We start from the raw sequence: 13,922 nt of genomic DNA on the forward strand, positions 1-13,922 counted from the left end.
CAGCTCCCCATAGCACCCCATCATTACTGCTGTGAATATTTGTCTTCAGTTTATCCGCCTTTGGTTTCTCTTCGGCTGATAAGCAAAGTGGTGATGGTAACAATGTTTTTGTGCTCCTTGCTACCAAGTTATAAGTCCTCCAAAAGAAGTAAAGTGAAGAAACACCCTGGACTTAGGGGGTTTGTTTACATTATTTTAACTTAGTAATTCAAACAGCATTAGAAATAGACAGAATTAAAATGTATTTTGTCCAAAATTAATAATAGTTGAACACATACGTGTGTAATTCTATTGTTTAAGCAGTAAAAGAAACTCACCACTGAGTGAAGCAGCCTTGGATAAAAAGAGCTGTATACAAGAGAACAAAAACCAAGGATGCACCAACAGCTATGTAGAAATCCAAAAATTATCAGCAGACAAATCCAAAACGACAACAGCCAACGATATATTCCACTTTTTATTGACAGGAACAGAATAAAATAGTTACTATTTTATTCTGTTCCTGTCAATAAAAAGTGGAATATATCGTTGTCGCTTTGGATTGTCTGATAATTTTGACTATAGCTGTTGGTGCATCCTTGGTTTTTGTTCTCTTGTAATTCTATTGTTTGCCCACAGTATATTCAAGCAACAAGGCATATGAAGAGTTGTATGAAAGGTTGGACACTAAGGAGGGAGAAAAGGACCTGTACCAATTGCCTAGACAGAGGGACCAAGCTAGGAAAGATGTGCAGCAGGTAAAGGTGATAAAGGATAATGAGGGAAACATCCTCACAAGCGAGGAGAGTGTGTTGAGGAGATGGAAAGAGTACTTTGAGGGGTTGATGAATGAAGAGAATGAGAGGGAGAGAAGGTTGGATGATGTAGGGATAGTGAATCATGAAGTACAATGGATTAGCAAGGAGGAAGTAAGGATAGCTATGAAGAGAATGAAGAATGGAAAGGCTGTTGGCCCAGATGACATACCTGTGGAAGCATGGAGGTGTTTAGGTGAAATGGCAGTAGAGTTTTAACTAGATTGTTTAATGAAATCTTGGAAAGTGAGAGGTTTCCTGAGGAATGGAGAAAAAGTGTTTTGGTACCGATTTTTAAGAATAAGGGTGATGTGCAGAGCTGTAGTAACTACAGAGGGATTAAACTGATCAGTCACAGCGTGAAGTTGTGGGAAAGAGTAGTGGAAGCAAGGTTAAGAAGGGACGTGATGATTAGTGATCAGCAGTATGGTTTAATACCGGGAAAGAGCACTACAGATGTGATGTTTGCTCTGAGAGTGTTGATGGAAAAGTACAGAGAATGTCAGAAGGAGTTGCATTGTGTTTTTGTAGACTTAGAGAAAGCATATGACAGGGTGCCTAGAGAGGAGTTGTGGTATTGTATGAGGAAGTCAGGAGTGTCAGAGAAGTATGTAAGAGTGGTACAGGATATGTACAAGGGTAGTGTGACAGCGGTGAGGTTTGCAGTGGGAGTGACTGTTGCATTTAAGGTGGAGGTGGGGTTACATCAAGGATCAGCTCTGAGCCCTTTCTTATTTGAAATGGTGATGGACAAGTTGACAGACTAGATCAGACAGGAGTCCCTATGGACTATGATGTTTGCTGATGATATTGTGATCTGTAGTGAGAGTAGGGAACAGGTGGAGGAGTCCCTGGAGATATGGAGATATGCTCTAGAGAAAAGAGGAACGAAGGTCAGCAGGAGTAAGACAGAATATATGTGTGTGAATGAGAGGGAGAATAGAGGAATGGTGAGGATGCAAGGAGCAGAGGTGGTGAAGCTGGATGAGTTTAAATACTTGGGATCAATAGTTCAGAGTAACGGTGAGTGTGGAAGAGAGTACAGGCGGGATGGAGTGGCTGCAGAAGAGTGTCAGAAGTGATTTGTGACAGAGTACCTGTAAGAGTGAAAGGGAAGGTCTACAAGAGGGTAGTGAGACCAGCTATGTTATATGGGTTGGAGACAGTGGCATTGACAAAAAGGCAGGAATTTGAGTTGGGTGTGGCAGAATTAAAGATGTTAAGATTTGCACTGGGTGTGACAAGGGTAGACAGGATTAGGAATAAGTATATTAGAGTGTCAGCCCAGGTTGGAAGGTTTGGAGACAAAGCAAGAGAGGCACGATTACGTTGGTTTGGACATGTGCTGAGGAGGGATACTAAGTATATTGGGAAAAAGATGCTAAGGATGAAGCTACCAGGTAACAGGAAAAGAGGAAGACCTAAGATAAGGTTTATGGATGTGGTGAGAGAGGACATGCAGGTGGTTGGTGTGACAGAGCAACATGCAGAGGACAAGAAATGGAAACAGGTGATCTGCTGTGGCGACCACTAACGGGAACAGCCAGAAGAAGATGAGATATTCAAGCAACAAACCATTCAATCTTTCCAAACATAATATCCACTCAATGATGCATATATGTTATCCAAGTCTATCTTTTACAACTTCATAAACAAAATTCATATTCAGATTTGATGCTGAATAAGATTTTAACTCTGGTTAGTTATTTAAAGTTTAGCAAATGCTTTCCAAAATGTTCACAACCGCATGAACACAATTTTTTTTGAGTAAACGCATACAAAATATTAAGCCTTTAGCAGACAATCTTTGATGCCAAAACTGCTAAGTTAAGTGTTAAAAGAAGGGGAACTTTTGATGTTAAGTTGTCTATTTCACCTTCTATTCTTGCTGGTTGGATTCAGAGCCAATCCTCGGCTCCGACTCGGCCATCTTCAAAAGCTTGAGAGCTGCTTACTGGCTCGAGGCCCCCCTATATCCAATGATGCCTGGCGCTAGATACCCAGATCTCATTTGCCGCTTCTGCTGCGAGGTTGTTCTACTGGCTCAGGTCGTATAAGCTTTTTTATTATTACTGTTATTTTCCTGCAAAAATTACTGTATTGTAGTAGAATTAGTCGTTAGTTAGACTTTATTCATTGTAGTGAGTTTATTTCCTCTAAATAGCTTTCCCTTTCTAAGACACTCGTTTAAATTAGAGAGTTTCCCCTCCCCCTCTTCTCTCCCTTTTCCACAGAAAGGTTCTTTCCATTTGAGTTAGAGGTTAACCTTTCTTTTCGATCTCCCTTAAAAAAAAAAAAAAAAAAACTTTTTCTCTATAACCTATAGTGTTAGCGAAAAGTTTGTTTTTCCTTGTGGTATTAGTATTTGTAGTCAGTTACCTTAACTTTTTGTGTGAAAACTTGTCCTTGGTTTTCTTCCAAGAATGTCTAAGGATCCAAAACCATACAGATTCAAGAAGTGTGACTCATACTGTCAGAAGATGTCTCTGACAGATGGTCACACTTCTTGTGTTTATTGTCTGGGCGCTGTGCACCTGCAGGACTCTTGCTCCATCTGTCATGCCTTCAGTCCAAGAGTCCTGCAGTAGCACAAAAATAAATTGATTCTGAGGGGTCTGCTTAAACCCCAAGATTCACCGTCGAAGTCTCAGCCGGTGAAATCTTCCAGGCCACCTAAACCATTGGCTCCCAGTTCAGAGACGTCATTGGGTGAAGCCACACAATCCATTTTGGCTCTGGCTGAAACCGATGTCCCTCCCTCCCAGTCGGTTCCGACACGGTCTTTGGAGCCAGCTGAGAGTCAAAAGAGATCCAGGTCTCCTTCTTTGGAGTCGATACGTTTGGCTCCAAAGTTGCCCCTGCTCCAATCGGAGCATAGTCACTGATCATCCCACTCTTCTCGGTCCTCTAGACTTTCAGACAATGATTTGGAAAGAGTGGTCAGTAGGTCTTGAAGTCGCAGGCCCTTGCCAAAATGTTGTCCAGCCCTACTCATCGGGAGTCGGCTCCATCCACAGCTATTCATATTCCTCCTCCGACTCTTCCTTTGAGCTTGGAGCCGGAGTTCGTTGGGGTTCGAGTCGTGGAACCATCGGCGTCGATACCCTCCCTTTCAGTTCCGTCGTTGGCTCCAATCTCTTCCATGGTACCTTCCCTGGAGGGATCTGGGTGCCGAGACTCCCTTGTTGGCTCTGAGGAGGTGAGTGGCATCAGACCCTTGTCTGACCCCGCTCTCCCTCTCGGTGCTTTGGCGCAGGTGAGCTCGGCTCCCACATCTGCCTCGGAGCCATCTCCCTCAGTGCGGGGAGGGCTTTTGGTTTAGTCGGAGCCTGAGCCTTCTCTGTGTCCAGGCAGGGATGCCTTCGAGTTGATGAGGAGTGTGCTGGCCCCTGAGTCAGTCCCACATTCAACCCCATCGGCTCCTCCCCCTAGGGTGCCTGCGCCAGCCTCTGCCCCTCTTCCAGACTCTAAGTGTGGGAATCCAGCACTCCAGGACACCCCCTTGGGTGTATCCTCCTCTTCCGAGGCCTCCCCTGATCTGTCAGAGGAGCCACCTCACAAGAGAAAATGCAAGAGGAAGCATATTGACTCCCCAGAGTCTATTACATCGGATACTGACTTAGAGGAGTTGGAAGGGTCCCCAAGATCCCCCTCTGAAGATGTCTCCTTCTCAGACATCCTTGAGATGCTTAGGCAGAGGGGAAACTGGACTACCCTAAGCCCTTCCGACGATGAGTCGGTATTCCTGGATGCGTTTGGATCCCGACCTTCCACCTCCTGGGTGTCTCCCGGCTTTCGACCCACTGATGTCTGTGGTGGCTCAAAAGGTGTGGACGGCTCCAGACACAGTGGAACCGACCCCTAGAAGACCTGCAAAATTCATTACTGCCCCGCAGGACAAACAGTTCTTGACTAAGGGTGTCCCAGTTGATGCCATGGTGGTAGCAGCGGCCACAAAGAAGGAGTTGGCTGAAACTTCTTCATCTGTCCATCCCCCTAATAAGGAGTCCAGGATGATGGACAGATATGGGAAGCAGATGTTCTCTTCAGTGACCTTTTCCATGCGGTCCCTGAATTACCTGTGCCACTTTACCCGTCTTCAGAGGGATCTCCTGAAAGGGCTTGGAGATACCCTCCAAGATCCATCAGCTGAGGGGGCTCAGGCTAAGGCAGCCTCCCAGCTGGCGACTCTTAATTCGGTGGTAAACTCCTCCATGCGTATGCAGCCAGTGGTCCGAGTAGAGCTGCAGGCACAGGCGTGGCCCTAAGGAGGCACGCTTGGATGCGGCTATGTAACTTTGCGGAACCTTTCAGAGCATCTTTCACCAACACCCCCTTTGATGGTTCCTCTCTCTTTGGATCACAGGTGAAAGATACCCTTACCAGGTGTGAGCAGGAAGGCAAGACTCTCTCTGCTGTAGGAGTCCATTTTTCCACTCCCTCCAGACCATATCCTAAGGGTCAGAAGAGTGGGAAAATGTGGTTTCGGAAATCCCAAGGAGCCTTGCCGGACACACATGGTGAGTTTCCCTCCTGGGGCAGAGGAGGGAACAATAACAGGCGCCGCCCTCGTGGCAGAGGGGGACCGCGGAACCAGGGCAGCAGAGAATCCTTGTCTGATAAGCCCTTCCAGTATCCCTGAAGGGTTGCCCGACTGCTCACCTCTGGAGGCAGTCGGGGGAAGACTATCACTGTACCCAGGAACCTGACGAGCCATAACACAAGACAAATAGGTACAGTCCGTCATATCCGGAGGCTACAGAATCCCCTTTTTTCACACCCCATTAAAGTCACACAAGTCCCTTCCAGATGTTCCACTCAATCTAAGGGACCAAGCAGTGCAAGAAGTCTCAAAACTGCTAAGAAAAAGGGCCATCCAGCAAGTCCCAGCAGACCAACAAGGATCGGGAATTTACTCAAGGTTCTTTTTGGTACCAAGAAAGACAGGGGACTGGAGACCAAGTATGTACAAAGAACAAAATTCCGGATGGTCATGCTTCAGTCCATTTTACCCTTTCTGGATAAGGACAATTGGATGTGCTCCATAGATCTTCAGGATGCGTACTACCACATAAAAATGGACAGATGCTTCTGAAGATTCCTCCGCTTCCGGCTGGGAGCCAGCCATTATCAGTTCAGAGCTCTGCCCTTTGGTCTCACCACAGCCCCCAGGGTGTTTAGCAAATGTATGGCAGTAGTTACCGCTCATCTGAGACGGCAAGGATTCCAGGTGTTTCCATATCTCGATGACTGGCTCCTCACTGCTACCACCAGACATCACCTTCTGCGAGCCAGAGACTGCACCATCAACACTTGCTCCAGGCTAGGTATCACAATAAATTTCGAAAAGTCTGCATTGTTGCCCTGTCAATCTATCACCTTTATAGGCGCAAATTTAAATACCAAAGACATGTTAGCGAGCCTCCCACCAGACAGGGTTTCAGTGATTCGTCAGCATGTCAAGGTTTTATTAGCATGCAAAAGGATTCGAGCCAGGTTTGTCCTTCAAACGCTAGGTCTCATGGCAGCAGCTATCATACTTGTTCCCCTAGCTCATTTTCATATGAGGATTCTCCAGTGGCTTCTTTTCACTCAATGGTCGTTCCAGCAACTTCCCATGTCTTACACGATTAAGATCACTCAGGCATGCAAGAAACACCTTGCGTGGTGGATGGTCTCCACATCAGTGCTCCACAACAGACCATTTGTTCTTCCCCCTCCAGTGGCTACAGTGACCACGGACACCTCCCTGATCGGGTGGGGTGGCATTATCAGGGCAAAAAAGTCCAAGGCACCTGGCAACCTCACGAGTATCATCTGCACATAAATGTCTTGGAGATGAGAGCCGTGCTCTTAGCATTGCAGGCTCTTCAGGACTCTCTTCCTACTGGGACCATTGCAGTTCAAATGGAAAATATGTCCGTAGTGTGGTACATCAACAAGCAGGGCAGAACCAGGTCCTACCCCCTATGTCGAGAAGCACTCAGACTCTAGCAGTGGGCGATCTCTTCCCAACAGTTTCTGATTGCAGTGCACATCCCTGGGAAGTCCAGCATTATAGCAGACAGACTGAGCAGAACAATTCTCATGCCTCACAAGTGGTCTCTGAACCAGATGGATGTGGACCAAATCTTCCGCAGATGGGGCCAACCTTGCTGCAACCTTTTTGCAACTCCCCTCAACAACAAGTGCAGCAATTTCTTCTCCCTCTTCCACTCCCCGGGCATCCCCCAGAGACGCTCTAGTCCACGATTGGCCCCAGGGACTTCTTTATGCATTTCCTCCTTTCCTCCTCATACCAAAGTTGATTCAGAAGGCTGCCATTTCAGGTTGCAAAATTATCCTCATTGCTCCTTACAGGCCATGACAAATTTGGTTTCCATTCCTGCACTCCTATCTTCTCGAACAGCCTTGGACTCTGGACCTGGTTCCAGACCTCCTGATTCATCAATCGGGCAGACTGCACCAATCCCTGCACACTCTCCAGCTCACAGTGTGGTTGCTCCACTTCCAACCATAGCCAGGCTCTCAGATATTTCCCCATCTGTGAGAGAAATCCTTTTGTCATCACACAAGTCTATGACCAGAAAAACTTACGCTAGTAAGTGGAAACGTTTTTCTTCCTGGGCAGAGGCAAAAAGCATAGACCCCTTTTCAGCCCCAGTGCACTCCATTTTGGAATTTCTAGCAGAACTCTTCTGTGCTGGTTCTGCTTCAGCTATAATTAGAGTCCAGTTAGCAGCAATTTCAAATTTTCACATTGGCCTGTCAGATAACAATATCATATCCCATAAGCTGTGTAAAGCCTTTCTCAAAGGAACCACTCTGCTCAGGCCCCCAGTGAGAGATCCTCCACCACCGTGGGATTTAAATTTGATTTTAACTTTGCTAATTTTGCCCCCTTTCGAACCTGCAGCTTCTTGTTCACTGAAGTTCTTATCTTGCAAAACCCTCTTCCTGGTAGCTATTACTTTAGCCAAAAGAGTTTCGGAACTACAGGCTCTTTCTGTCCATCCCCCATACCTCGTGTTCCACAATGACAGGGTTGCTCTTAGGACTAATCCATCCTTCCTTCCTAAGGTCTCTTCAGAGAGTAATTTGAATCAGTCCATAGACCTTCCTGTGTTTTTCCCTAACCACTCCAACAGGGCGGAATATAAGTTGCATCAGTTAGATGTTCACAGGCAGCTACGCTTTTATTTGCACAGAACCAAAGACATTAGAAAATCAGATCAACTTTTCCTGTCTTATGCAGTAGGTAAACAAGGTCTTCCAGTCTCCAAAGTAACCTTATCCAGGTGGTTGACTTCTATCATCACATTCATATATCAAATGAGGAATAAAGAATTGCCAGTTAAACCAAAAGGTCACTCCACTAGAGCTTTAGCTACTTCGGTGGCCTTTCAGGCTAGGTTGCCCATGGAATCTATTTGTGCTGTGGCTACATTGGCCAACCCACATACTTTTATTTCACATTACAAGTTGGATTTGGTTTCCAGGAGCAGAGATGACTTTGGTTCCACTGTTCTGAAGAGTCTTTTCCAGGTTTTTAGGTGCTAGGGACGCTGTCCCAACCAGCAAGAATAGAAGGCGAGATAGACAACTTAACATAAAGAAGTTATGTACCTATCATAATGTTCCATGTTAGTTGTCTTCTTCTCGCCTTCTTTCTTGCCTCCCCCCTTCCATCCCCCTATCCTAGTGGACCGAGAAGAGTTCTTCTTGATTTTTCACTGGCTGAGTCTTCTCTGGCTATTCCTTTCTGACTAGTAGTCTCTCCAGTAGGATTTATGCATTCTAGGATAGGATTCCTTTATTATTATGTCTGCAGTTAGACTTACCAAACGAGATCTGGGTATCTAGCACCAGGCATCATGGGATATAGGGGGGCCTCGAGCCAGTAAGCAGCTCTCGAGCTTTTGAAGATGGCCGAGTCGGAGCCGAGGATTGGCTCCGAACCCAACCAACAAGAAAGAAGGTGAGAAGAAGACAGCTAACATGGAGCATTATGGTAGGTACATAACTTATTTTTTAAGCTGCATTCAAGAGTTAATACCCTTTTAATGTGATCTAGTATTTCCCAACCTGGTTCAAAAAATACTCTTAATATGAAAGTCACCCATTCAGATACAACATTTCAGACTTTTGTCTCCATAGTCATCATTTTCTCTAAAACAGTTTCATCATAAAAATATGTACACTCCATCCCTAATCTACTTTTCACACCTTTCCATCTCTCCACTAGCACCTATCACCCCTGTAAATACTGCCCCAAAACAGGTTTTAATACAGTATGAAAAAAATTGTAAAATATAGAACTGTGAGAAAGGATTGGATGCACTATATTTAGCCTTCCATGATTTACATGATGATATAAGACATTATCTTTTGGTTAATGGAGTTTAAATGATTACCTCATATACCCAGGAAAAAAAATCCTATAAGTTATGATTCTAACTTGTCTGGAACCAAAATATGTTGGCAGTAAATTCACTCACTTGAAATATAAACTTTTAATAAATGTACCTTTTCCAAATGTCATTCTGAAAGACTTCAGTATAGTAATATTAAGTTTTGTGTCCATCAATGTATCTGACCAGTGGAGAAAAACAACTAAATCACTCCCTAAATGTATACCCAAAATAGAAGAGTAATACTTTAGAAATGCTAGGCCACCTGGAGAACAAACCCCATATTTTTTGCAGAATCCAGTGATAATCCAAAAGCTTTTAATTCCTGATTCAGAAAAAGCATTACTGAAAAAATATGGTAAATTCTGAACATAAAAAAATATATATCATCAGCATAACATATCATTATAGAAAAATCTTAAATATTAAAAAGTTCAGTCTGTTTATAGTTATTTTTAAATGTATGCAGTACACAAAACATATAAAGGCCAATAATACTCACCATTGACTTGTATCGAGTCTTACTGGAAGTGAATCCCCATCTATTTATTAACTATAGGTTTTTCTGAAAGGGTATGAATGCATCTCTTTCAGCCATGCACATCTTAGCTCAAAAGTCTAATTGCCATAAGGCATTAAATAAGATAGAGTTAGAAATCCAACATATATTTTTTTCAATTATTTCACATGAACCCTTTTGCTGCTACTGAACACATTAATTTGTCATAACCCTTAAACAGCCACAGAGCATTCTAAGCCCTATATGTGTTTAACTTTTCCATTTCTGTCATACTTTTATTTCCACAGACTTCTTTTTTTGTTCCAGTTTACTGTTCTGGAAAAAAGCAAGCCGCGGTGGTACAGCGGTAGCGTTGTTGCCTCACAGCAAGAGGTTCTCCTGTTCGATTCTCTGTTGGAGTGCCTTCTGTGTGGAGTCTGCATGTCCTCCCTGCGGTCGAGTGGCCTCCGAAAGACATGCGTGAATGGGCATGCCTTTGCTGAAGGTTGGGCATCAGGCTGGCAACTTGGCACAATAAAAATCTACTGCCAATCGTTAGCGGACCAGAGTTCCGATGTGGTGACCCCTAACCGGGAAAAGCCGAAAAGACAAACTGTTCTGGAAAAAAGCAATTTAAAGACTAAAGCAATGGTTTCCTCAAAAGAATATATAATGAGCCTGAACCAAACACTGATTATACAGTCCTTTATGGACTCCAGTACATTTAATTTTCATTTATATTTTATTCACTTTTCTTTGTCATACTCATAAATGCGTCAATGAATTATAAGCAAGTTTGTTTGTTTATATAATCTTTCCAGACTGAAAAATAAATGTCTCGTGTGTACAATCATTCCTAATTTTATAAATGCTAGAGCTATATGTTTAGAAATAACAGACCTCCAAATATCAGCTGACAAGGCTCCATGGCTTGAAAATCCAGTAACCGGCTATTGACTGTGCCTTTCAAAAAGGCATAAACTTATAGCTATAAAAAATATCCTAGTATTAAAGAATGCAAATTAATTGATACTGTCACATTAATGTTTTACATAATCTAATATCTGATTCTTCTAAATGCTTATCTTTATGATAATATCTGATAGAATTGAATTAAAGTCACTTCCCCATGGCGCTCTGTAATTTACCAATATTGTCTTCAACTAGATTTTCAACTTGCAATATAGCTGCTTATGTAAACTGGGACTGGCAGAAGCAGATATTCAGTAATCTCTGTGTATGATGTGACTGTTTAGACTCAGCTCTATCAAGTTAACATACATATTCCATGTCTTAAAGTCAATCTTAAAAAAAGAAAGTGGGTATCACTGAGGTGTTTCATGCCCAAACGCCCAGAATATTGGCCTTCCTAAAAAAATGTGTCAAGTATTCCAACTCAGTGTCAAGCACTTACTTGACATTCAACAAACAAATATTTACCTGACATTCCTTAAACTGTTACACTGCTCCTTAATTTTACCTGGGATATTAAACTATTTAGATTAAAAGATAGTACTTCCATGGTTTGGTCTGTTCTGTCCTCAAACATTTCTTATTTTGGAATGCCACTGTGTAAATCAAAATCTTCCTCAGACCCCTGTGCCCTGCTCTCCTTTGTATTTCTTTCAGTATGTAATTTTGAGTAGGTATGGGATTCACAGGAGTGTATCCTCAACCTGTATTCATAATGAGCTTTCCTGGGAAACCTTTACAGTTATAAAAATGGAAAATAAATTGATTCCTCTGTATGTGTTGGCAGGCAACAGAGTGAGGGGTGTAACTGTGTTGTGGATGTAAGTAACTTATTCTTTTCATTTGCTCATTTTAAAGTTTGACATTAAGGGTTACTATGCATTTGTGTGACTTAAATTGGAATATTTATTCTTCTTTTTTGCAAGGGCCATCTGTGTTGTGGATGAAAGGTGCCTCCCCTCTTCATTTGCTTAATTTAAATTCTGGTATCAAGAGCTGGTGTGCATTTTTGAGAAATAAGAATATTTAGTGTCTCATTTTTTAATTTGCGGTAATATAGCCAGATGGGGAAGCTAGCAGTGATATGGATGAAAGCCAAATTTCTTCTTCTTTTGGACTGTTTAAAGTCTATAATCAAGGGGTAGAGTGCGTTTGTGTGAATTAAATTGGAGTTTTTATTCTTATTTTTTTGTAAGGGCTGTCTGTGTTCTGGATGAAAGTAACATGACCTCTTAATTTGCTTAGTTTGCAGTATGATTTTAAGAGCTAGTGTGCATTTGGAGGAAATACATTTTCTGTCTCATTTTTTAATATGATTGCATATAGCCAGATAGGGAGGCTAGTTACGCTGTGGAAGAAAGCAACATTTCTTCATTATTTGTAATGTTTAAATCTATCATTAAGGGCTGGTGTGATTTGTGTGAAATCTAAATAGGGTGATATGTTAAACGGAGACCCCATCTGCCATGTTTTGACACTCTATACCCTATTTACAACATCCTTTACTGATTACACAGTCTCTTCAGTAGCCTTTTAACAATATTTCTGAATAAAACTGAAATGGTACAATTAAGATTATTATTAGTAGTAGAACTGGAAAGCATGAGCTATTTTGAAAGACGAAAGGAATTGTCATTATACTTTATTTCTTATTGGTTTCCAATAAATGACCACTTTTTGGAGTATGAGGCAGTATTTGATCTGGTTCTGTTTGAAAGTCCAAGGCATGAATGAACCACTGGGGAGGTAATACTACATTAGGGAATTTATCTTGTACATCTGTAACAGAAAAATGTGGTAGATGCATTACAAAGGCTTATGGAATAGGTCACCTTTTTCATTCGCAATTAGCCAGTTAGTAGCCCCCTTCAAAAATCTTTACATTCCATCTCACAAATGAGGGCCCGTGTGTACTAAATTGAACCAAGCTAACAGTTTCATAGATGTGTGCCCAGCACTTTAAGATTGTAAAACAACAACATCTAGAAAATAAACTGTTAATTTAAAATGGAATGTTGTACTACAGATACAAGACTGCCTAATAACACAGCATCTCTGTTGACATATTGCATTATTGTCATAAACAACCCTCCCCTTTAGGCAGCTTGCTAACTTATTCATTGCTTTGCATTTATACCTTTCAAGACAACTTTTTAAATTAATTTCAGTACACTCTAAAATCATATATTTTAACATTGTAGTTCTCAGCTTGTATTACTAATTGATGTATTAACAAGACAGTCCTGTAAACATATTTTTTATTTATTTTACATTTGTTTACCAGGAAAGTCCGACTGGACACAGGTCCATTTTCAGCGGAGGCCCGGGTAGAAAATCTCTAGTTAAAAAATGCACAATGGTACCGCCTGTACTGAGCCAACAGATATTACCAACATACTGGCTGACAGATTCAATGCCAAGTTTACCCCCCCCAAGGACCAATCACAATACTGGAGGAATGCCAGGCACCCAACATTACTGCAACACAGGTTAAAGCTGCATTGTCCAAAGCCAAGAATACAGCTTCCATGGGACCCAACCGTATCCCTGGATGTGTTCTACATGAACTACAAAGTGAACTGGCACCACATCTGTGTGCCCTGTTCGATCACAGCCTCGCCTCAGGCTTTGTCCATACCGAATGGAGCACTGCTACTGTCATCCCTCTCCATAAAGGGGGAGTGACTGCAGACCCTTAGAATCATCACCCCATTAGCCTGACGAGTTTGATATGCAAGGCTATGGAGTGCATCATCACGGACCTAATTAACAAGGATATACTGAATCTCCAAACTCTAGATCCCATACAATTTGTTTTTGTGAAAGGTAGATCATGCCTGTCCAACTTAGTTGACTTCTTTGAGTCTGTCACCAGAGCTGTGGATGAAAGCAAGGCAGTTCATAGAGCCTACCTCGATCTGGCCAAGGCCTTTGATACCATTTCTCACTCAAGAATTATTGATAAACTCACCAAACTAGGCATCAGCCCCTATATCACTAGTTGGGTTGCAAATTGGCTCACTGAACCCATAGTGTGAAAGTAGCTGACTTCAAGTCAGGCTGCTGACCAGTTATGAGTGGAGTCCCACTGGGATCGGTCCTGGGTCCTCTCCTGTTTGACATCAATTTCTCAGAAGTCCAGGCCAACATGGAGGGACTCTGGCTGACCAAGTTCACAGACAACTGCAAGCTGGGAGCCATTATTAACTCCCCAAGTGATACAGACATCCTACAGAAAGGCCTCAC

The sequence above is a fragment of the Protopterus annectens genome, chromosome 9.part0 (assembly GCF_019279795.1).
Source record: "Protopterus annectens isolate FY-2018-M chromosome 9.part0, PAN1.0, whole genome shotgun sequence".
Lineage (NCBI taxonomy): Eukaryota > Metazoa > Chordata > Ceratodontiformes > Protopteridae > Protopterus > Protopterus annectens.